This window comes from Suncus etruscus, chromosome 12 (genome assembly GCF_024139225.1).
Source record: "Suncus etruscus isolate mSunEtr1 chromosome 12, mSunEtr1.pri.cur, whole genome shotgun sequence".
NCBI lineage: Eukaryota > Metazoa > Chordata > Mammalia > Eulipotyphla > Soricidae > Suncus > Suncus etruscus.
In genome coordinates, this window is record NC_064859.1 from 24645847 (window position 1) to 24671989 (window position 26143).

At 45.8% G+C, this 26143-nt stretch overlaps 1 non-coding gene across 1 annotated transcript; it reads right to left on the minus strand.

The window, feature by feature from the left end:
* Positions 1–20209: 20209 nt before the first annotated feature.
* Positions 20210–20270, minus strand: LOC126025356 (U7 small nuclear RNA). The gene has a single exon (XR_007501366.1). It is a non-coding gene; the product is annotated as a U7 small nuclear RNA (small nuclear RNA).
* Positions 20271–26143: the final 5873 nt, after the last annotated feature.

The window sequence follows — 26143 nt, forward strand, 5'->3', positions numbered from 1 at the left end:
GTGGTAGGGCGTTTTGCCTTGCACGTGGCTGACCCAGGATGGACCTGGGTTCGATCCCCATCGTTCCATATGGTCCCCCGAGCCAGGAACGATTTCTGAGCACATAGCCAGGAGTAACCCCTGAGCATCATTGGATGTGGCCCAAAAATAAAAACCAAAACAAAACAAAACCAAAAAAAATTTAAAGAAGGAAGGGAGGATGTACATGAAAATTTATTTATTTATTTATTTATTTATTTATTTATTTATTTATTTATTTATTTATTTTTGGTTTTTGGGTCACATCCAGCAGCGCTCAGGGTTTCTCCTGACTCTAGGCTCAGAAATTGCTCCCTGGGGCCGGGCGGTGGCGCTGGAGGTAAGGTGCCTGCCTTACCTGCGCTAGCCTAGGAGACGGACCGCGGTTCGATCCCCCGGCGTCCCATATGGTCCCCCAAGCCAGGAGCGACTTCTGAGCGCATAGCCAGGAGTAACCCCTGAGCGTCACCGGGTGTGGCCCAAAAACCAAAAAAAAAAAAAAAAAAAAAAAAGAAATTGCTCCCTGCAGGCTCAGGGGACCATATGGGATTCCGGAATTCAAACCACCGACCTTCTGCATGCAAGGCAAATGCCTTACCTCCATGCTATCTCTCTGGCCCCGTACATGAACATTTAAACAAGTGTGAGGAAGTGCTGAGGTGATTTTTCTCCAATTTGGGGGGTTGACCCCCTTTTCTCAAGTGTTTTTGTGTTTTTTTGATGAGGTGTGTGTGTGTATGGGGTTGGCTGGGTCATATATACAGCACTGCTCAGGGATCACTCCTGGCAGGTCTCAGGGGACCATATATATATAGTGCTGGGAATCAAATCTGGTTACCTGGTACAAGGTGAGTGCCCTTCCTGCTATAATGTCTCTCAGACCCCTCTTCCAAAGCTTAACGAGATATGTGCAAATTTATAGTATAAAGGTACATGGGATCATTGAACAGGCAAGTGCAGTTGAGCTTCCTCAAGACTCAGTATGGGGCCCTAGCCCACAGACTCCCCTAGAGAACTGGGAGTTGGCCTTGAGCAATGCAGGGTGTGACCAATAAATAAAGATAAAAATAACTACTGTCATAGATTATTTTCTGTGGATTGGGAGAGCTGACCAGTCTGTAAGTCTGAAGATAATTTTTGTGAATATTACACTGCTCCAAGAGAAAGTAAACCAAAATATTTTTTTTTAGAAATTTTTTGGGGGGTTCACACCTGGCGGTGCTCAGGGGTTAATCCTGGCTGGCTCTGAGCTCAGAAATCGCTCCTGGCAGGCACGGGGACGAGGACGGGGATGGGGGGGGGGGGACGACACCATATGGGATGTCAGGATTTCAATCACCGTCCTAGATTGGCTGCCTGTTTAAGGCAAATGCTTAGCTGTGCTCTCTCTAGCCCCAAGCCAAAAACTTTAAATAAAACATTTTATCTAAAAGTAGGGAAAGCCCAGTTATGATAGCAAACAAAAATGAAATTGCAACTTAGACCTCTAAAGATAAACACTAATGGTTCCAAGTCGTTGTCCTGGTAATCTGATAGGGAGCTAGGAAGAAGCAAGCACAGGAAGTCCTACTCAGTTCCTTTTCCTGCCTGAGGTGCAGATGGGAGGGAGAGAAGTCAGGAACGACCACATAATTACCAGAGCCACTCCTGGGCGTCTCCCAGTGAACAGATGAAAGTGAGCAGAGAGATAGTGAAAGGAGAGACTTTCAAGGTGCCCACGCCCACTGTGTTGCAAAGGACTGTTTTGAGTTCTATCAATTGGTAAAGCTGCTATTGTCGGTTTGTTTTCCTTTCCTTTGGAGGCCACACCCGCCTGCACTCAAGGTCTTACTCCTTGTCTCTGCACTCAGGTTCATTCCTGGCAGTGCTCAGGAGATCAAATGTGGTGTCAGGGATTAAACCCAGGTTGAGCAGGAGCAAGGCAAAGTACTGTACTACTATCTCTCCAACTGTGTAGAACAGTCTTTATTGAAATAAGCTTGCATTACTGTAGCATTATGTTAATTTGCATCATTGAAAAGTAATACTACATTAATAATGGAAGTACTAGGTGGACGGACAACTCAGTAATCTAGTTGAGAGATGAACTGAGGGAAGTGCCAATGGCAGTGGAGAGAAAGAGGTGGGTATCAGGCTGTAACTGAAAGTGTTTGATTAAAAGGCATGGTAACTGGATGAGAAAAAGCTTTATTGGCTACTGGCAATGAGCAGGGAATGTTGCACTGGTGATGGGTGGTGTTCTTTACATGACTGAAACCCAAACACAATCATGTATGTAATCAAGGTGTTTAAATAAATAAAAAAAGAAAAGAAAAGAAAGTCCTCATGACCTTAGAGCAATGGTCCTCAAACTACAGCCCGTGGGCCACATATTGTATTTATTCTCATTTTGTTTCTTCACTTCTAAATAAGATATATGCAGTGTGCATAGAAATTTGTTCATAATTTTTGTTTTTACTATAATCTGGCCCTCCAACAGTCTGAAGAACAGTGAACTGGCCCCTGTTTAAAAATTTTGAGGACCCCTGGCTTAGAGCAACCATGTATGTTACAGGATCACAAGAATATTTTTTATTTGTTTTGTTTTGCTTTTTAAGTCACACAGGTCAGCGCTCATGTTTACTCCTGGTGGGCTTGGGGTACCATATGGGATACTGGAGATCAAACCCAGGTTGGCCTCATACAGGGCAAATGCCCTACCCACTGTACTATAACTCCAGCCCAATAAGAGGTTTTTTTTGTTTTGTTTTGTTTTTTTGTTTTTTGTTTTTTTGGGTCACACCCGGCAGTGCTCAGGGGTTATTCCTGGCTCCAGGCTCAGAAATTGCTCCTGGCAGGCACGGGGGACCATATGGGGCGCCGGGATTCGAACCAATGACCTCCTGCATGGAAGGCAAACACCTTACCTCCATGCTATCTCTCCGGCCCCCCAATAAGAGGTTTTTATTAAGAAAAAGGAAGAGAGCCATGAGTCAGCTCCAAGCATTACCAGGTGTGGCCCAAAAACCAAAACCAAAAGAAACGGATTTTTTTTTCTTTGAAGAGAGGCTAGGTTGCAAATTTAGGCATCAGAAAGAAGAATAAATCCGCTCATGAGGGGCCAAAGCCAGAGTTCGATCCCCAGCATCCCAAATGGCCCCTGAGACTGCTAAGAGTGATTTCTGAGCTAAGAGCCAGGAATAATCTCTGAAGCTGCTGGATGTGGCCCAAAAGCAAAACAAAAATCCCCCTCAGGAGCTGGACCCCTGAGGCACCCTATTTTATTTTTTTGGGGGGGGGGGGAAGGTCACGAGCCAAGGGCTTATTTCTGGCTCTGTGCTCAGAAATCAATCCTGGCAGGCACGGGGACCATATGGGATGTGGCAGATCTAAACCGTTGTCTGTCCTGGGTTGGCCACATGCAAGGCAAACGCCTATTCTGTGCTATCGCTTCAGGCCCCTAGGCAGTCTATCTATCTACAAATCTAAATACAATAAGGGTTAGATGGGGGAAGGGCAAAATAAAGACAAACTCCCTTTGAGTTAGGCTTTTGAGAGAGGGGAAGGCAAGGACAGTTGGTTTCCCTTTGTTTGACAAGTTTTCTGGTTCTAAATATTGATCTCTTGGTCAAGCCAGGATCAGAACATCCTATTGAGAGAATGGGCTGACATTTTAGTTGAGTATGGGTACTTTTTCGAATTCCTCAGGGCAGACAACCAAGACCACATACAGAAAGTATTGGCCAACTTGCGATTCTTCAAAACCACAGTTGTATTCTTTCTCATACTCAGACTAGAAAGCCCCTGGCTTCCTGCTTACTGTGGGCGAGATGCTACTTATTAGAGCCCCATAGAATTTCTTTTGTGTTATTCCCATTCTTTCTGTTTGGGGAAGCAAAAGGAAAACCACTTCACATCTTTTTTGTTTTGTTCTGTTTTGCTTTGGGGGGCCACACACATACTTGGGGGGTTACTCCTGGCTCTGTACTCAGGAATTACTACTCTGGCAGGCTGGCAGGTTCACATGGGGGTGACAAGGATAGAATCAGCTAGGTTATGTACAAAGGCAAATGCCCTACCCACTGTACTATTGCTCCTGGCCCTAAAATTAAATTTTGTAGGGGTCACACTTGATAATGCTGAGGACTGCTGTCACTATACTTGGCAGAGCTGAGGGCCTAAATGTTTCAAGGATCCAACTTGTACAAACTTTGGAATATGCCCTATCACTTGAGCTTGTCTCCCTCATCCCACATTCCTTTTCTTTTTTCTTTTTATTTATTTTCTTTTTTTGGTTTTTGGGTCACACCCTGCAGCACTCAGGGATTCCTCCTGGCTCTACACTCAGAAATGGTCCTGGCAGGCTGGGGGGATCATATGGGATGCCAGGATTTGAACCACCATCCTTCTGCATACAAGGCAAATGCCCTACCTCCATGCTATATCTCTGGCCCCTCTTTTTTATTTTTTTAAACTTTTGTACTTCTTTAGAAGATTCTTAGGGATCTAACATTTGCGTGTGCTCAATTCATAGAAAGGAAAAGACTGGATTCAGTGGAAACTTTGAGGAAAGGAAGGGGAAGGGCAAAGGAAGTTGGGTCCTGAGGTTTCCTCAAGTAGGATGCCTGTGAAGGTCACTGCCAGAGATGCTCAGGGGGATTATTTCTGGCTCTGTATTCAGGAATCACTCTTGGTGGGGCTCTGGATCCAATGGGATGTCGAAATTGAACCTAGGTCCACTGCTTGCAAGGCAATTGCCCTACTTGTTTTACTCTCTCTCCAGCCTCATTCTTTTTTCTTCATTTTTTTAACTGGGGGCGGCGGGGGATGAGCGAGTACTTTGTATTGGGTTTAAGGCATGTAATAGATAAAGCAAAAGGATTGGGGGGAAGAACAGGCTATTTGAAAAGCTTTTCTTTTGTATTTTTTAGGTGAATATTCCTGGGCCTATTCTTCTTACTATATTAGATTTATCTCTAAGACCATCTTTATCTGTTTTGGTTTTGTTTACTCTTTTGTTTTAGAGTACCATACCTATTTGTACTCAGGCTTTACTCCTGGCTCTGCAGTAGGGCTTGGGCTACCATGTGTGGTGCTGAGAATCAAACCTGGATCGGCCATGTGCCAAAGCAAGCTCCTTACTATCTGTACAAGCTCCCTGTACAAATCCACTAAGCTATCTCCCTGTCCCCCATTCTCTTTCTAATCTAACCCTATTTCTCCTCCTGTCCGTCTATCACACTGTGTTGAGCTCTCCTTTGTAAAACTGAGGGATTTTCTTTAGGTTCTCGAGGATGTGATCTGACAGTTTCCACGTACCATTCTAGATTTCAGTAATAGAGCTGTGTTTCGAGACTGGTTATCCTATCCGTGAAACTTGAATATCATAATCCCCTTCTTTCCTGCTAGTGTTTTTTATGTGATATGAGGAAGCTGCTGCTGTGGTAGCTTTCTTTCTGGTGTCTCGCCAGTCTGTGGTATTCTTTATCTTCTGCCTGGCTGGGGTTTTCCCCTGAGAATAAGCCAGCTCAGAATGACTCACAGTCTCATTCTTGGTGATGCTGTGTAGGTATAGTAGGGAATGAGTCCACTGTTTCCGTGGAGCCTTCTACTCATGTTCCAGCACATTAACAGCATTCAATGGCCAGCACTAGAGCCCAGCACTCTCAAGGGAGGTATATGGCCTGGTTGGTTTTACACATTTGAATTCCTGCCACACTTGTATCATTGAGAAAAAGCATGACTCACTTGTGGACTCATCTTTGATTTTTTTTTTGTGGGTTTTCTTTTTTGTTTGTTTTGTTTGTTTTACTCCTGGCAGACTCGGGGGACTGTATGGGATACTAGGAATCGAACCCAGGTTTATCCTGAGTTGGCGGCATGCATGGCAAATGCTCTACTGCTGTGCTATCTCTCTGGCCCCCTAACTTGATTATTTTTAAAAATTTTGTGGGTGGGGCCGGGCGGTGGCGCTAAAGGTAAGGTGCCTGCCTTGCCTGCGCTAGCCTTGGACAGACCTCGGTTCGATCCCCCGGTGTCCCATATGGTCCCCCAAGCCAGGAGCAACTTCTGAGCACATAGCCAGGAGTAACCCCTGAGCATTACTGGGTGTGGCCCAAAAACCAAAAAAAAAAAAATTTTGTGGGTGGGGGGTGGAAAGATAGCACAGCGGTAGGGTGTTTGCCTGCATTCAGCCGATGCGGGCGGGACCTCGTTCAATTACCAGCATCCCTTATGGTCCCCCAGCCGGGGTTGATTTCTGAGTGCAGAGCCAGGAGTGACCTCAGAGCACCGCTGGGTGTGACCCAAAAACCAACCAATAAATAAATCAATAAATAAAAGTTTTAAAAAATTTTAAAAAGGGGCCGGAGAGATAGCATGGCGGTAAGGTGTTTGCCTTTCAGGTAGAAGGTCCGTGGTTCAAATCCTGACGTCCCATATGGTCCCCCGAGCCTGCCAGGAGTGATTTCTGAGCATAGAGCCAGGAGTAACCCCTGAGCACTGCCGGGTGTGACCCAAAAACCAAAAAAAAAATAAATAAATAAATAAATAAAGGGGGCTGGAGAGATAACATGGGTTCGATCCCCCGGCGTCCCATATGGTCCCCCAAGCCATGGGCGATTTCTGAGTGCATAGCCAGGAGTAACCCCTGAGCGTCAAACGGGTGTGGCCCAAAAACCAAAACCAACCAACCAACCAACCAAACAAAATATTTTAAAAAAAGGGCAAGGAGGGGAGAAAAACACTCCTATAAATTATATTCTTAGTACATATCCATGAAAATGTCCACAATTCAGCGATGTAGTTGATACCTTGTTATTGGATAAAGTCCATTAGGAATGAGTCCAGACACATTTATAAGCTGACCTGATGGGGTTGTTAGGGATTGAAGACAGAAGCCAGGCCTTGTGTTCATTTCTTTGTGCAGCACAGGATCTCAGACAATATAGGGTAGGTATTGAATGTCCAGAAGCCAGAGTAATAGTACAGTGAACTCATGTGATTTTCTGTGCTTCTAGACTCAACAACAGAGGTGCAAGAGCAGATACCTTCTATGGAAGCTATATCCGGACTGATTGTATATGTGAAATGAGGGATTGCATTTGTGGAGTTCTCTGTTTGGGGGCCTAACCTAGCAGTGTTCAGGGATTATTCCTGACTTCACTCAAGAATTATTGAAGCCAGGGCCGGGCGGTGGCGCTAAAGGTAAGGTGCCTGCCTTGCCTGCGCTAACCTTGGACGGACCGCGGTTCGATCCCCCGGTGTCCCATATGGTCCCCCAAGCCAGGAGCAACTTCTGAGCACATAGCCAGGAGTAACCCCTGAGCATTATCGGGTGTGGCCCAAAAACAAAAAAAAAAAAAAAAAAAAAAAAAGAATTATTGAAGCCAGAGAGGTGGCGCTAGAGGTAAGGCATATGCCTTGCAAGCGCTAGCCCAGGATGGAGGATTCCATCCCTTGGACTCCCATATGGTCCCCCAAGCCAGGGGCGATTTCTGAATGCATAGCCAGGAGTGACCCCTGAGCGTCAAAAGGTTTGTCGCCAAAAAAAAAAAAAATTAAAAAAAATAAAAACAACAGCAAAAGAATTATTCCTGACATGCTTGGGGGATGATATGGTATGTTGGGGATCAAAGCTGGGTTGACCATGTGCAAGTGCCCTACCTGTTGTACTATCTCTCTGGCCCCTGTGTTTTTAGTTTTGTTTCCTTTTTTGTTATTCAACCACACCCAGCAGTGCTCAGGGTTTACTTCAGGCTTTGCTCAAGGAACCATATGGGGTGTTGAATCCAGTATTCAAACTGCATTGAGTGTTGGTCTACAAGGCCAAGTGCTATAACTCTTTTACTATCTCTTCAACCAGGTGATTGTTTTTCAAAACCAAATACATTTACTCTGCTAGTTTATTTTGGTTTTGGGATAACAGTTGTCAGTGCCCAGGGGTCACTTCAGGCTCTGCATTCAGGAATTATTCCTGGCAAGCTCAAAGAGATGCTGAGGATTGAACAGGATTGGTTACTTGCAAAGCAAGTGCCCAACCTGCTGTACTATAGTTTTGGCCCCCATGCTCTGCTAAATTTTGTAACTGTAATGTTCTGTGTTGGAGCAGCCAAAATGACCTCTAAATCTGAGGAGTTTAGATTTAAAGGAATAATAGAGTTTTGGGGGGGGGGTATCCCAGGTGGTGCTCAAGGGTTACTCCTGGCTCTTCGGTCAGAAATTGCTCCTGGAAGGACTGGCCCACGATATGAAGCTTATCACCAAGATTGCTGAGTCCAGTTAGAGAAATAACTACACTGACAACTATCATGACAATGAATGAGACAAATTAAATGCCTATCTCAAATACAGGCAAGCGGTGAGGGAAGAGGGAGTTGCGGGGCATTGGGGTTTGGAATGTTGCACTGGTGAAGGGGGGGTTTCTTTTTTATAACTAAAATCCAACTACAAACATGTTTGTAATCATGGTGCTTAAATAAAGATATTAAAAAAAAAGAAAGAATGGGGCCAGAGAGATAGCATAGAGGTAAGGTGTTTGCCTTTTATGCAGAAGGACGGTGGTTAAATCCCGGCATCCCATGCCTGCCAGGGGGCAATTTCTGAGCATAGAGCCAGGAGTAACTCCTGAGCACTGCCAGGTGTGACCCAAAACAAAACAAAACAAAACAAAAGAATCGCTCCTGCCAGACACAGGGACCTATGGGATGCTGGGGATTGAACCCAGGTCTGTTTTGTTTGCAAAGCAAACACCCTACCACTGTGATATTACCTCGGTCCCAAGGGAATAATAGGATTTATTTTATTTTATTTATTTTTTTGGTTTTTGGGCCACACTGTTTGATGCTCAGGGTTACTCCTGGCTATGCGCTCAGAAATTGCCTCTGGCTTGGGGGGACCATATGGGATGCCGGGGGATCGAACCTCGGTCCGTCCTACGCTAGTGCTTGCAAGGCAGACACCTTACCTCTAGCGCCACCTTCCCAGCCCGAATAATAGGATTTTTACAAAGGACATGGAGATGTGTGGCTAAGGAGGTCATACAGCTGACCCAAGTTTAATTCCAGGCACCATATTGTAGGGTTCCAGAGTAGAAGGACGAGACCACATAACTGGAATAAAGTTTAACACTTTAATCCGTCTGCCAACAAGATTCCCCAGCCTGGCTAGCCAGGGGCCATCCCCTGAAGGAGATGAGCCCCGCCCAAGGTCATGATGAGGATTCTATAGGGAAGGGATATAGGGAAGTTCCAGCTTTCTGATGATCCTTAAAATAATTGGCTCTTGTCTAGGGGTACCTTCCTACTGCTCCCTTGTCCTTCCCTGATAGGCTATTTGGTATGGCCAGACTGAGGGGGGGGGTCTATGGAAATAGGCTTCTGAAGCCCCAACATGTAGCTCATACCTTGTGGTCCTTACAAAATGTGTGTTTCCCTATTCTGAACCTAAGAAGGAGCCTGCCATGTGGCTTTTACAAAATGGCGTCCCTCTTTATTCAGAAGTCAGGTCCCAACAACATAATATCGTGTCCTTGAACCTTGTAAGAAGTGATCCTTGAGCTCAGAGCCCTTGAGCACAGCTGGGTGTGCTCTAACACACAGATGTCAAACAGCAGTCCTTACCTCACAGTATGACACAGATAGAAGGTGAGAAGAAGAACCAGGGGCCAGAGCAATAGTGCAGAAGGTAGCAGGCATAACTTGCATGCAACTGACCCGGGTTCAATAACTGGCATCCCTTATGGTTCCCAGAGCACCACTCTGAGTATCACTGGGATGGTACAAAAACAAATAAAAATAAAAATAAAGGAGAGAAGGAACTCTTGGCAATCAGAGCTACTAAACATGTTTTGCAGAGCTTCACAGATTCTGAAGGAAAAGAAAGAAGAGTAAAGAGCAGGAAGAGGATTGGTGAACAGCTGACTTTAAAATGCTGATGGGTGGGAACTAGAGTAATGATAGCACAGTGGTAGGGTGTTTGACTGGCACGTGCTGACCCAGAATGAACACGGGTTTGATCCCCGGCATCCCAATGAAAGGAAAAAGAAAAATGGGTGATTTTGTCTATTGTTTTGGGGGGGGGGTCACACCTGGCAGCGCTCATAAGTTACTCCTGGCTCTATGCTCAGAAATCGCTTCTGGCAGGCTCAGGCGACCATATGGGATGCTGGGATTTGAACCACCGTCCTTCTGCATGCAAGGCAAATGCCCTACCTCCATGCTATCTCTCTGCCCCTAACCCTCCTTCTTAATCCCTTTGTCCCCCCATGCAGATTCCTCTAACAACTCATTCCAGATGTGGGCAGTTCTGATCATTCAGGTGGGATAAATAAGAAGTTGGGGGAGGGGCCCAGATAGATAGCACAGCAGCGTTTGCCTTGCAAGCAGCTGATCCAGGACCAAAGGTGGTTGGTTCGAATCCCGGTGTCTCATATGGTATGGTCCCCCGTGCCTGCCAGGAGCTATTTCTGAGCAGACAGCCAGGAGTAACCCCTGAGCACCGCCAGGTGTGACCCAAAAAAGAAGTTGGGGGAGGAGATACCCAGAGGTGTGACTCAAAAAGTAATAAAATAATTTACATTTTTGTTGTTTTTTTTTTTGTTTGTTTTATTTTTTTGTTTTTCGGACCACACCCGTTTGATGCTCAGGGGTTACTCCTGGCTAAGCGCTCAGAATCGCCCCTGGCTTGGGGGGACCATATGGGACTCGGGGGGATCGAACTGCAGTCTTTCCTTGGCTAGTGCTTGCAAGGCAGACACCTTACATCTAGTGCCACCTTGCCAGCCCCAAATAATTTACATTTTTAATTAAAAAATTAATGACAGGGGTCAGAGTGAGATAGCACAGTGATGTCTTTTGCCTTGCACACAGCCAACCTAGGATGGACCCATATGGTCCCCAGAGCCTGACAGGAGCGATTTTTGAGCACAGAGCCAGGAGTATCCCCTGAGTGCTGATGTTCCAGCCTATGAGTACCTATGTGCTCAGGGAGCACTTCTGGTGGTGCTCTGGAGACCATATGTAATATAATATCGAGCCTGTGTCTGCCATGTGCAAAGTTAGTACCTTAACCTCTCTTTTTTTTTTTTTTTTTTTTCGGTTTTGGGCCACACCCTGTGACGCTCAGGGGTTACTCCTGGCTATGCGCTCAGAAGTTGCTCCTGGCTTCTTGGGGGACTATATGGGACGCCGGGGGATCGAACCGCGGTCCGTCCTAGGCTAGCGCAGGCAAGGCAGGCACCTTACCTCCAGCGCCACCGCCCGGCCCCTAAAAACACCTTTTTTTTTTTGTTTTTTGTTTTTTTTTGGGGGGGGGAGGGTCACATCCGGCAGCGCTCAGGGGTTACTCCTGGCTCTATGCTCAGAAATCACTCCTGGCAGGCTCGGGAGACCATATGGAATGCCGGGATTCGAACCACCGTCCTTCCGCGTCTAAGGCAAATGCCTAGCCACTGTGCTATCTCTCCGGCCCCACCTTAACCTCTCTTAATTATCTCTCTGGCCCCAAGAAAAATAAATATTATGAGATATATGATAATTTAAAGGTTATGTTTAGAGCCAGAGAGATTATGCTTGGAACATGCAATCAGCTTGATTCTTAACACCCCATGTTGTTTCCCAAGCCCTGCTAGGAATGATCCCTGAGCACAGAGCCAGGAATAAGCCCTGAGCACTACTAGGTCTAGCCTCCCCCAAAATAAATAAGTAAAAATAAAAATTGTGCTTGTCTTTATCTCATTACTTACTATATTGCTAGTCTGTTAACAAAACACATCAACATATATAAATAACATAAAGAATTCAGCCCATTTGGTATTTTGCAGACCCTCAGCTATATAAAAATCAGTTTCATCATATGAATAAAAAACACATGGGGCCGGAGCAATAGCACAGTGGTAGGGCATTTGCCTTGCAAGTGGCTGACTCTGGACAGACCTGGGTTCAATCCCCAGCATCTCATATGGTTCCCCAGCCTGCCAGGAGTGATTTCTTATCGCAGGGCCAGAAATAATCTTGAGCATCACTGGGGGACCCAAAAACCAAAACCAAAACAACACCAAAAAACAAAAAAACCCATAGTTTTGGGCCAAAGTAATAGTACAGCTGATAAGGTGCTTGCTGTTATACATGGATGACCACCCTTTCACATGCCCTCCCGTCCCCCAGCCCAGTGCTGCTACAAGTGATTCTGAGTGCAGAGCAAGGAGTAACACCTGAGTACCATCAGGTGTGGTTCAAAACCAACTTTCTAGTCGTACAGGTGGGGAGTTAAATTGGGAATAACTAGATAAGAATGGCCGGCCACGTGCAAAGGTCCCTTGAATGTCAGCCCTTTCAGAGTTTAGCCTGACTTGGGCCTCACCAAGCCTTCGCTCAAGACCTGACTGGTTACTACAGATTAGATGAGCTCTCTGGAGGCTGCTCATTAACGCAGCTCTCAAACACCCAGGTATGTGCCGAGATAATATTGTGATCTCCTAACCAGTGTGTTTTTCCCACTGTTTCCTGTTACCATGTGACTCTCCCCTTGAGATGTCTGCAGTCTGAAGCATCTTTCACTGTAGAGCGGAATGCAGAGAACAAAAGACTCAGAACTTAAATCAGTCTGATTAAGTCACTTCCCCTACTACTACTAAGTCAGTACCAGGAATGCAGATTGCCTCAGGGTAGGGTCCCAGGCATCTTAGTGGATCTGCTCTGGTCCCTGGGGAATCTCCATGCCCAAGGGAGTGCAATAATAAACAGCAAATTAAAAACAGAGTGAGCAAGTGCAGGGCATGTGCCTTCAACCCTGGACTATTCTTCAGGCCTCAGATGGAATGAGCTTCTTTTATAAAAAAGAGGGCCCCTATTTCATTTCACACTGGTTTCAGCAAATGTTTTTATCTTCAGATAAAACATTCCTGAAGGAGTTAGCCAGAAGTCTAGGAATATTTTGGGGCTATTGTGGCTTAAATAAGAATGTTATTTAACCCTGCCCAAATTTGGAATTCTGTGGGGACTATTTCAAGCCACATGAAATGTCAACATTAGTGGTAAGGAAATATTAGTAAAGCAAATGTGAAGTGACTTCACATGCGATAAGGAAGTAATAAAACTTGCTAAAAGGTATTTCTTTTTGTTTGCTTGTTTTCTTTTCTTTTTTGTGGGGGGCACATATGGTGACACTCAGGGGTTACTCCTGGTTATGTGCTCAGAAATTGCTCCTGGCTTCGGGGACCATATGGGATTCTGGGGGATCGAACTGCAATCCATCCTACGCTAGTGCTGGCAAGGTAAACGCCTTACTGCTCCACACCACCGTTCTGGCCCCTCAAAGGTATTTTTTTTTTTTTTTCGTTTTTTTCGGGTCACACCCGTTTGATGCTCAGGGGTTACTCCTGGCTAAGCGCTCAGAAATTGCCCCTGGCTTGGGGGGACCATATGGGACGCCGGGGGATCGAACCGCAGTCCTCCCTTGGCTAGCACTTGCAAAGCAGACACCTTACCTCTAGCGCCACCTCGACAGCCCTTCAAAGGTATTTCTTAGGTGTTCAGCTTCACTGGAAAGAACTAGAAGGTGAGAAGAAAAGACCATCTAGGGCTAGAGCAATAGTACAGTGGGAACTATACTTGTCTTGAACACTGCCTACCCAGGTTCAATCTCTGGCATCCCAATTGGTCCCCCTAACACTGCCAGTAATAATTCCTGTGTGCAGAGCCAGGAGTAACCCTTGAGCACCATTGAGTGTGGTTCCCACCTACCCCCCCAATAAAAGACTCTAGTTCCGGGGCCGGGCGGTGGCGCTGGAGGTAAGGTGCCTGCCTTACCTGCGCTAGCCTAGGAGACGGACCGCGGTTCGATCCCCCGGCGTCCCATATGGTCCCCCAAGCCAGGAGCGACTTCTGAGCGCATAGCCAGGAGTAACCCCTGAGCGTTACCGGGTGTGGCCCAAAAAACAAAAAAAAAAAAAAAAAAAAAAAAAGACTCTAGTTCCTCAAAACAAAAACTAAAATAATTTCTCATCATCATATGTATTATATTTGATGATCAAACTTTCAGAATATCTTAATTTGAAAGGGACTTGATCTCCTCGCTTGTTCTTCAATGTTAGGTGCTACCAATTTCTGTTTTGTTTTGGTTTTAGTTTTTTTTTTTTGGTTTTTGGGTCACACCCGGCGGTGCTCAGGGGTTACTCCTGGCTGTCTGCTCAGAAATAGCTCCTGGCAGGCACGGGGGACCATATGGGACAACGGGATTCGAACCAACCACCTTTGGTCCTGGATCGGCTGCTTGCAAGGCAAACACCGCTATGCTATCTCTCCGGGCCCTTGGTTTTAGATTTGGGGTCACACCCTGCAGTGCTTACTCCTGTCTATGTATCCAGGGGTCCTGACCTCCAGTGGCTTTGGAGAACCATGTGGTGCCATGAATTAAATATGGAAGTCCCATATACAAAACTATGACATTCTGTGAGCTCTGTAGCTCTTCTTCATTTTCTTTCAATTTTGTCTTTTCAGGAATATCTCCAAGTTACTAGACTGATGTGAATGAATGAGATCACATTAATAGTAATACTGAAATCTCATTAGTTCAAATTAATAGTTACCAACATTTATCTAATTGTCACTAATAATCACAAATGTTTACTGAATATGTACTAAATGCTTCATGTACCATTAATTCTCATAATTACCTTATGGAGCTGATCTGATTATTAGGTTTTTTTTTTTTAATAGAGTAAGAACCTGATAAGAGAGGATGAGTAATTTGACCAATTATATAGCCTTGTATGGGATGGAATAGTCTGTTTTGGGGCCTCACTGGGGGAGCTTAGAAGCTACTCAGGGCTCTGTGCTCAGGGGTTGCACTCAAGTATGCTTAGGGGATGAGCAATCCTAGGCCCTAAAGCCTGTGCTCAGCTTGTTGAGACTTCTCTCCAGTCTGGGATATGGTTGATTTATTTTTGGCTTTTTTGGGGCCATACTCGGTAGTGTTCAGGTGTTATTCCTGGCTCTGTGCTCAGAAATTGCTATTGGCAGGCTTGGGAGACCATATGGGATGCCGGGATTCGAACTACTGTCCTTCCCCATGCAAGGCAAATGCCCTATCTCCATGCTATCTCTCCGGCCCAGGAGGTAGATCTCTTAACTTTTATTTTAGCCAGGGGGTTTTCAGACAACATCTAGAAGTGCTCTGCTCTGTGTTGAGGTCACTCCTGGTCATTCTTGGAAGCCATGTAATTAATACTGGCAATTGAACTAAATTCAGCTGCAGGCAAGGCAGATGCCTAATTCCTGTGCTCACTCCCTCGCATATTAACTTTTAAATTGATTATGGGCTGAAACAATATTTTTTTTTATTGTGACTGAAATTCATTACACAGAATTATTTACGGTACATAATGACAATGAATGAAGGGCATTCCCACCACCAATATTGTCCTCCCTCCACTCCTGTTCCCAGCATGTCTCCCATATCTCCTCCTTTACTCCACCCCACCCCCAGATTACTAGTGTAACTGGTCTCCACTTTAAAGCTTGTTGTAGGTTGGGTATGTTTTCTATTTGGTGATCCAGTCTGGTCATTTTTTATTTACACTACATGTTCATATGACTGGTCCTGGTATCATCCTTTTCCCCCCTCAATTTATGAGGCTGAATGATTCAAGTTATGCTATTCTGTTGGAGATAAAAAGGTTAAGGAAAAGAGAAGAAAAAATTTGGTATCAACTACTAAAAAAAAAAAAAGAAGAAGAAAAGAAAGAAAAGAAAAGAAAAAATCACCAAATATCCACAAGAGTGGAAAAAAAAGAGAAAAAAGTGGAAGAAAAAAGAAAAGGAAAATAATATCAAAAACAGACCAAAAAAAAAAAATAACAGAAAAAGGAATGCTGGAATGAAGGGTTTGGTGTTAACCCACTTTTTATTTTTTTTGTATAGGCACAGTAAGTATTGGGGAAGGAAGGAAATTTCCGTGGCCTAAGAGATTCGGGGTTTCTCCACTCTTGAAGCATATTGTCATGGGAACAACCACTGGCTCCATACCTTCTCATTGCCATATCCCAGGTTTTTTGTTTGTTTGTTTGTTTTGTTTTGTTTTGTTTGTGGTGTCAGAAAACTTTCCTCTCGGTTGTGGATGAGAAAATAAGGCCACTGTAGCAAGCAATCTTGGTATTTGCGCAGGTCCTAAGACAAGGCCTAGGATAGAGTCTTTAAGGTTCTAGAGGTTCTGTTCCAACATTGTTGGTGTGCTCAGTTTTCTGTATCATGTGCTCCATGTTTTTGCTAGTTCCCTAAGCCAATGTCTAGGAAATTATGGTTCCAAAGGTTCTGCTCAGTCTGTTGTCAGAATTGGGCCTCTGTACTAAGAAATCTTGATTAAAAAAAAAAAAAAAAAAAGAAATCAGAAATCTTGATTTTTTTTGTAAGAGACCTGGGCTATAACTTAGGGTAGGGTTTTCCTTAATGGTCTCAAGGTAAGTTCTGCCCAGTCACAGTTGTCAAAGTCAGTTTTCTGTAGTTAGTGCTCTTATTTTTCATAGTTCAAAGGATGATACATCTTCTGATTTCCCCTTAGTGTTAGGTGATGTGATAGGACCTCCTGGTCTTAGGTCAAGTTGTCATTTCCTCACTGTCCTCGTTGTCATATTAACACTAGAACAAGTATATCTCCCAATGGAGTTTAGTTCCTGGTATTGTTGCAGGGAGTTTGAAACAATATTTTGAATACACTAAAAAATGGATTACAGGAGCTGGAAAGATAGTATTGGGATAAAAGGACTTGCCTTACTTGTAGCTGTTTTGAATCTTAACAATATCTCTGATGCACCTCTGGATGTAGATCAAGCCCTCTGGCCTCTACCCCAAAAGGTTACTAGAAAATGTTTGTTGTTGTTGTTGTTGTTGTTGTTTTTGGGCCATGCTTGGTGGTACTCAGAGGTTACTCCTGACTATGTGCTCAGAAATCGCTCCTGACTTGGGGGACCATCTGGGATGTCCTAGGTCAGCTGCGTGCAAGGCAAACACCCTACCACTTCACCACTGCTTGGGCACCTAGAAATTATTTTTTTTATTTAAAACAATTGTGATCGAAGCTGGAGAGATAGCATGGAGGTTAGGCATTTGCCTTGCATGCAGAAGAATGGTGGTTCAAATCCCGGCATCCCAGATGGTCCCCGAGCCTGCCAGGAGCAATTTCTGAGTGTAGAGCCAGTAGTAAGCCCTGAGCGCTGCCAGGTGTGACCCAAAACCAAAAACCAAAATAAAAAACAAAACAAAACAATTGTGATCTACAGAATCCTTCAGGTATACAATGAGTAGGGGGGGGTGCTGGCAAGGTGGCGCTAGAGGTGAGGTGTCTGCCTTCCAAGCGCTAGCCAAGGAAGGACCGTGATTCGATCCCGCAGCGTCCTATATGGTCCCCCCAAGCCAGGGGCAATTTCTGAGCGCTTAGCCAGGAGTAACCCCTGAGCATCAAATGGGTGTGGCCCGAAAAACCAAAAAATAAATAAAAATAAAAATACAATGAGTAAGGGAACTTCCCACTTCCAGTGTCAACCTCCCTCCACCACTGGACCCAGAGTGTGTTCGACCCAGAGTGTGTTCTATCCTTCCACCCTCTGGCCCCAGCCTTTCTTTATTCCTTTCCTCTTAGTTTTATATAAGAGTGCGGGAATATGTTGTAAATTAGAGTAATCTCTGTTCCAAGGTTCTATAAAAAAAAAGGCGGGAGCTCCAATTTAAAAGAGTAAAAAAAAAGACAATGAAAAGGGGTGTGTGTGTGTGTGTGTGTGTGTGTGTGTGTGTGTGTGTGTGTGGCAGTTGTTGTTTGCATAGCACAGCATAATATGGGGAAAATAGAAAGGAAAAACCTTTGGCCTAGAAACAAAGGGAGACTTTACCCACAAAGCTTCCTGGCATATCACCAATTCCAGACTCTAGGCATACTACGCTGTCTAACCCCAAAGTCTTTCTCTGTGGTCCCAGTAAAAGCTCTTCACAATTTAAACATGAGGGGCTGGAGCGATAGCACAGCAGGTATTGTGAACGCCTTGCACGCAGACATCCAGGATTCGATCCCAAGCATTCCATAAGAACCCCTGGGACCTGCCAGGAGTAATTTCTGAGCCCAAAGGCAGGAGTCAGAGTAACCATTGAGCGCCTCTGGGTATGCCCCCCCAAAAAAGAAAATTTGAACATGAATCACATTATATTTTTATTGATAAGACTAATTTCTTCACATGGTATTGCCCAAAAACCAACCAACCAACCAACTAACTAAATAACTAACTAACTAACTAGCTAACTAAAATGATGCTTAGTCAGGACTTGGTCCTGGTTCTTTTCTCAGAACTCACAACCGGTGAGGCTCAGGGGGCACCTGGGTCAGCCACATGCCAGACACCTTACCAGATAGTTATACCCCTTAATGTTTTTGGGGGACACACCCAGTGCTGCTGAGGAGTTACTCCTGGCTCTGTTCCCCTGGTGGGGAGGACCACATGGGATGCCATGGGTGCTGGATACTGCCCTCCCCGCTGTGCCCCTCTGTGGCCGGCCCCTAGGTTGTGTTCTTACACACATCATCTTGTTAGGCATCTGCAATGGGCACAGTGATAGGAACAGAAAGTGGATCACGGCTTCCTAGGGAAAGAAGGAGAGAAAAAGGAATGAAGCGAGCAGAGGCAAGAGGCTGCCTGGGGAGGACAGAAGGAGGGTGGGGTGCTGGGGTGCCGGGCCTTTGTCTGGGCAGCATTGGGGCGGGCCCTGTGGGACAGCTCCTGCCCTTTGGCCGCGAGCCGGGCTAGGCGGTGCCTCCCCGCTTCCTCCCCGCCCTGCTGCAACCAAGCCCGGGGAAGGTGAGCGGCAAGCCGGACGCTGGCAAGGACAAGTCGGGGGACGGGGCTCCGCCGCCACGCTCGCTCGGGCCTGGGGCTACTGGGCCCACTCCAGCCGGGCTCGTTCTGGCCTAGCGGGCTCTCTGTCTCTCTAAGCCGGGGTCCTGGGGCTGCTTTAGTTTGCACTTGGTTCCTTCTGCGCTTGTAAGTATTAAGGGTCCCCCCACTCCTGCTTTCCTTACAGTCCACTACCCCAATTTTAAGAAGTAGTATGAAACACATTATGTTTTATATGAGAATGCTGGGTTATATTATATTACATTACATTATAGTATTATATCTAATAAATATATATTAAACACATTACCTCCCTTCCCTTTCTTCTTTCTTAAATGGTATCTTATATAATAAAAGCTGCTCCCCTTTGGGCTTTCCTGGAACATCGTGGGACCGCAAGCCCCAGCAGGACTCCAAGGCGATGGCTGGTCTCTGTCCTGGGGACGAAGGCAGGGACATTACGGATCCTGTCTTTGGCTTCCACACTTCCCCCTCCGAGGAACCCACAGCCAGCCTCCCAGTTGGAAGCATTCAAGCAGGGCAAGTCCCAGAACTGGTTCTCCCTCGGGTGGTGCGTTTCTGCACCAGAGCTGCCTTGGCGCCAAGCTGGCAAGCCCCGGCCTTGCCTTCCCGGCACCATTTCCAGCAACTGCGAAAGATCTTTTTTTTTCCTCAACGGAGCCCCAATTTCCTCTGGTGCCCTGGAGCTTTCTCTTCCCATTCCCGGGTTTGGTTTCACCTCCCCCTTCCCTTCCTCCTCCTCCCATTTTCTATTTCATTTTTCCAAAGGTGCTTAACTCTTCCTCGTCCTCTTCTTGACACTTATGTTCTTAAGTTTATTTTATGGCTTGAGAAACGAAAACTTTAAAAATAGTATTTTGCTGGAGGTGGGGGGGCTAGAGCGATAGGACAGTCGGCAAGGCTGCGACCTGGGTTGGATCTGAACTCTGCCAGGAGTGATCCTTGAGCAGAGCCAAGAGTTAGTCCAGAGCACTCTTGCCAAAAAAATAAAAATAAATCACCAAATATTTAGTTGGGCCAGAGTACAGGGTTAAGGGATTTATCTTGTATGAGGCCACCAGATTCCATTCCTTGAGCAGCATATGAAGACTCCCCAGAGCACTTCAGGAGTGATCCAGAGAACCACTGGATGTGGCCCCCAAACCAAATAAAATAAAGTAGTATTTTGCTATTAGAGGATAAGGCAATAGATCTAGTTTAGTCCTGGATACCACGTGTGATCTCCAACACTGCCAGAACAGAGCCTGGAATAAGCCCTGACTCTGCCTGGTGTGTCTGCCCACCCCCCCAAAATCCCAAACAAGTAGTCTTTTTTGGGGGGGCTTCCAATGGAGACCAGAAGGCTTGCTAGACAAATTCTAAAAGAGCTGTAACACTATAAGTAGTATTTTTTGCTACTAGATAATATATATTTATATTTATAGTCCAAAGGTGAGAGCTGATCCCTACCAGCTATCCACCCATTCTCTTCTTTTTTTTTTTTTTTTTGGTTTTTCGGGCCACACCCGTTTGATGCTCAGGGGTACTCCTGCCTGGCTAAGCGTTCAGAAATTGCCCCTGGCTTGGGGGGGACCATATGGGACGCCGGGGGATCGAACTGTGGTCCTTTCCTTGGCTAGCGCTTGCAAGGCAAACACCTTATCTGTAGCGCCACCTTTGCCGGCCCCCCATTCTCTTCTAAACCAAGATTGAGTCCACTAATGCATTTTTCCCAAAAGAAAGTGAATAATCTCTCTCTTGGTTTTTTGTTTGGTTTCATTTTGTTTGGGGGCCACACCTGGTGGTACACAGGGATTACTCCTGACAGACTTGGAGGACCATCTGGAGCAGGGGTCCGCAAACTTTTTGTTTATTTATTTTTTTGATTTTGGGTCACACCCTGCAGTGCTCAGGGATTACTCCTGGCTCTATGCTCAGAAATCGCCCCTGGCCCACACAGGAGACCATATGAGATGCCGGGATTCGAACCACCGTCCTTCTGCATGAAAGGCATGCTATCTCTCCAGCCCCGGTCCTCAAACTTTTTAAACAGGGGGCCAGCTCACTGTCCCTCAGATCCTTGGAGAGCTGGACCATAGTAAAAACAAAAATATGAACAAGTTCCTATGCATACTGCATATATCTTATTTTGAAGTGAAGAAACAAAACAAGAACAAATACACTATGTGTTGGAGACCAAATCTGGGTGGGCCCCATGGAAGTCAAGCACCCTACCTGCTCTTCTATGGCTCCAGCCTCTCTACCATTCTGCAGGCAACACTTTCTGTATCCTTGAGATCTATGTACCTGCTGTGGCTGTGTCTTCTCTCCCTCTCTTCTTTGTTTCTCCAGCTCCACCTTCCTCGGCCTCATTTGTCATCTCAGGGCACTATAAAATCCCTGTCCTTTCATAAGATCTGGTGTTGATCCCTTCACATATCCACAGTTGTTGAGCTAGTACTCTCCAGTCTTCAGAAGATTGCTAAGTTTATTGCATACCGAGCGAGGCACACTGGTTTGGGTGTTCAGAGGCCTCTGGAATCTGCCCTACCCTTGGCTAGCCTGATACTGCCTTCTGCAAATTGTTCCCTGTCTCTGATTTCCTTAGCAGATGATCTCCTAAGCCCTCTGGGCTCCAGCCTCTGGGAGGCTTCAATTACAATTCTAGTCCATTCTTCACTGCCACACTTTCCTTCTCACTGTATGTCTAGAATGCCCTTCTTATCCTGAATAGCCACATTCCCGAACTCACCCTTGAAGAACTGACTTTCAGTCCTTGTTTTTCTCACAAAGCTTGCAGTGTGCCCAACGGAGGAGCTGCTGTCCAGGCCTCTCTCTGCATCACGCTGATGGCACTGACTGCTCCGCTTTGTCGAGTGGTTCCTAGTCTTCCTACCGCCAGCCACCTACCTCCCTTTAGCCACCCCTAGCACAGAACATTATACTTTGGTAGAAGATATATTCTGTTTGGTTCCTAGGGTGCTTTGTTTGTTTCTAGGATGCCCTAGGGGTGTTCAGGGCTTACTCCTGACTGCACTCCTGGTAAGATTTGGGGAACCAAATATTTGAGTGTTGGGGATCAAAACTGTGCTGATTATGATAAGCATTACCTGCTTTAGTATCTCTCTAGCCCAGACATGGCTTGAGGAATCCCTAGATGTGAGCCTAAATATCAGCTCTTACATTAAATAACATGTTACTTGAACCTGTCATTCTCTTTTTTTTTTGTTTTGTTTTGTTTTGGGGCCACACCAGGCAATGCTTACTGGTTACTCCTGGCTCTGCTTCAGTAGTCATCCCTGGCTGGCATGGGGGACCATATAGGATACTGGGGATTGAACTCGGATTGGTCCTGTGCAAGGCAAATGCCCTACCCATTGTGCTACTACTCCTGCCTCTTATCATAATCTTTTTTGTTTGTTTGTTTTTGGGCTGCATCCAGTGACATTCAGGGGTTACTCCTGGCTACGCACTCAGAAATTGCTCCTGGATTGGGGGATCATATGGGATGCCGGGGGACTGAACTGTGGTTTGTCCTAGGCTAGCATGTGCAAGAGAAACACCTTACTGCTTGCGATGCCACTCTGGCCCCTGTCATAGTCTTTTTATTTTTTTGGTTTTTGAGCCACACCCATCAGTGCTCAGGGGTTACTCCTGGCTATCTGCTCAGAAATTGCTCTTGGCAGGCACGGGGGACCATATGGGATGCCGGGATTTGAACTACCATTGATCCTGGGTCAGCCGCTTGCAAGGCAAACCTCCTACTGAGAACAGATGATTGAGGGCAGGAAAGATAATATAGTAGGGCACTTGCCTTACATGCAGACAACTCGGATTCAATCTCCAGCACCCTATAGAGTCCCCCGAGTACTATAGGGTCCCATGTGGTCCCTTGAGTCTGCCAATAGAGACTTCTGAGCACAGAGCCAGGAGTAATTCCTGAGTGTCATCAAGTATGGCCAAAAAGAAAAACAAAAAAAAAAAATAAAAGAAAAAAGAAAGGAAGAAATTGATGTATATATAGACAATGGAATACACTACTTAAAGGAGATGAAATTAGGCAATTTGCTGTTAGGTGGATTTTTCTGGAGAATATTATGCCAAATAAAGTAAATCAGAAGGACAAACAGACTGATCTCTTATATATGTGGGACATGAAATATAGCAAAGGAATAACAAATTGCTAAAAACAAAAGAACCTGAGAATGGTTTACAGATCTGAGCTTACCACTGTGAGAGATTGGGGATAGGGGGCATAATTTTGCTGCTCAAAATTAAGTCAAATTAAACCCCCTACCCCCAATCTCTCATGATGGTAAGCTCAGATCTGTAAACCATTCTTAGGATTACATGGGATATTGGGGATTGAACCTGAGTCAGTCACATGCAAGGCAAACACCCTACCCACTATGCTATCACTCTGGCCCAAACCAGTTTCTTTATCCAGTCTTCTGTAGTTTTTGTTTGTTTTTCATTCATGTCCAACAGTACTCAGGGTTTCGTGCTAGCCTTTACTCTGAGATCACTCCTGACAGGACTCAGGGGACCCTATAGGACTCAGGGGACCCTATAGGGTGCTGGAGATTGAATCTGAGTTGTCTGCATGAAGGCAAGTGCCCTACTATATACATGCTCTCTAGCCCCCAAATTACCATTTTTGAAGAAGAGGTCTTAGGACATAGGGAACACTCATTTTTGAAAGCTGAAAAATCTTAATACAAAACTGTCTGGAGAGGTGATGTACTTTTCCTACCACTCTACAGCTTTTTATCAGGCCTTTGAAAAGAGTGTCTGATGCCAGAGAAGTTAGGACACATTCCAGGCCCTCGTCTACACAAATAGCTCACTCCCTTTTCCCCAAGAGTCAGGGATTCAGGAGGGATGAATCAGAAGCCTAGCACCTCCTGGGAGGCCACGTCCTGCCCCAGATCCAGGGACAGCTTTTGGCCTGCTTTTCTGTCTCCATGGCCTGAAATTCCAGGGCCCTCTTTCCACTGCTTCTTCTAGCTGGATAGTGGACGTCAGGCCAGTAGAAATCCAGAACTTGATAATAATAGTTTACAGAGTGGGCTTAGAGAAAAGACAACCCCCCATCCCCACCCCTGACCAAAAGAAGACTCCAAATGCAAACATTGTAGAACTAAACTCTGAGGGCATTTGTCTTGCATGCAGAAGGACTGTGGTTTGAATCCCGGCATCTCATATGGTCCCCCAAGCCTGCCAGGAGCGATTTCTGAGCACAAAACCAGGAGTAACCTGAGTGCCGCTGAGTGAGACAACTCCCCCAAAACGAATGGAGCCATGTAGGGGAGGGGCAGAACATGCTGGACTCATGCCTTGCATGTGAAAGGTTTGGGTTGGATGCCAACTGTGGCAGTTTTGAGAATTCAACCCATACATGCAGGAGAAGCATGCATTCTGCCACACACATTCTTGGTCCCTGTATGTGAATTCTTTTAAGTATACCACGTGGTTGGTGCAGAGAGACAGTACAGCGGGTAGGGTTCCTGCTTTACAAGTAGCCAACCAAGGATCGATCCCAGCATCTCATATGGTATCCCCAAGTCTGCCAGGAGTGATTCCTGAGTGCAGAGCCAGGAGTAAGCCCTAAATATTGCTGGGTGTGCCCCCCCCCAAAAAACAAAAAAAACAAGATAAGTATAGAAGGAGGAGGGGTATGGGACTCCCAGGGGAGTGCTTGCCTTGCAACCTCCAAACCAAAGAGCATGCCTAACTGTGGTCCTGGAGGCTTTGGGGTCACTGATGCTGTAACAAAGCATTTAGCCTTCTGCCGCCTTCCTCAGTCAGAAACAGCAACAACAGCAGGGAGAGTGGGTTGGGGGGAAATTACTAAAAAAATTTTTTGTTTTTTGTTTTTGGGTCACATCCAGCAGTGCTCAGGGGTTACTCCTGGCTCTATGCTTAGAAATCGCCCCCGGCAGACTCGGGGACCCTATGGGATGCCCGGATTTGAACCACCGTCCTTCCACATGCAAGGCAAACGCCTTACTTTCATGCTATCTCTCTGGCCCCGGAAATTACTAAATTTTAAGAATGACTCCCCAGGCCCGGAGAGATAGCACAGCGGCGTTTGCCTTGCAAGCAGCCGATCCAGGACCAAAGGTGGTTGGTTCCAATCCCGGTGTCCCCCATATGGTCTCCCGTGCCTGCCAGGAGCTATTTCTGAGCAGACAGCCAGGAGTAACCCCTGAGCACCGCCAAGTGTGACCCAAAAACCAAAAAAAAAAAAAAAAAAAAAAAAAGAACGACTCCCCAGCTCACTCATCATAAAAGGCAACTGCTTAGAATGTCTGTAATGCCCTCAAGGACCTGACCTGGGCACTTTCTCCTCTTCCCTCTGCATGCCAGCCACTATTCCTTTTGCTGTCCTTCAGGCCCAGCAGCACATAGCTGCCTTGGCACTTACTTAACCAACCCGTTGCCTAAAGTCCCTGGGCATTCTCACCTTACCGTTGGGTTTCTGACAGATGTCAGTCCAGAGGGGTCTTCCCTGACCACCCTAATCTTACCAACTCCCAGTTTCTTTACTCTCTGCTTTTTGTTGGGCAAATAAATAAATCATTCTTTTTTTTTAAGTGACTTATATTTAACATTATCTCTTTTTTGTTAATCCCAGGCTATAGACTTAAAATTTTATAAAGTGTCACACAAAACAATGTTATCTGTTTTGCTTCTCAAACCTCTCTGACCTTGATTTGATCCTGACTTCACTTATGGTTCCCTGAGTACCTCCAAGAATGACCTCTGAGCATAGAACTAGAAATAAACCCAGAGCACAGCTAGGTGTGGCATGGTATCTTCCTAAAAAAAGATTTCTTGGGGCCGGAGCTGTGGCACAAGCAGTAAGTAAGTAAGTAAGTAAGTAAGTACACACGCTAATCTAGGACGGACCGAGGCTTGATCCCCATATGGTCCCCCAAGCCAGGAGTGATTTCTTTTTTTGGGGGGGCCACACCCGGCAGTGCTCAGGGGTTACTCCTGGCTGTCTGCTCAGAAATAGCTCCTGGCAGGCACGAGAGGGGGGGGCATATGGGGCACCGGAATTCGAACCAACCACCTTTGGTCCTGGATCGGCTGCTTGCAAGGCAAACACCGCTGTGCTATTTCTCCGGGCCCGCCAGGAGTGATTTCTGAGCGCATAGCCAGGAGTAACCCTTGAGTGTCACTGGGTGTGGCCCAAAAACCAAAAAAAAAATTTTTTTTTCAAATCGGTCAATATTAAATTATCAAACTTATTATTATTCCCTACCT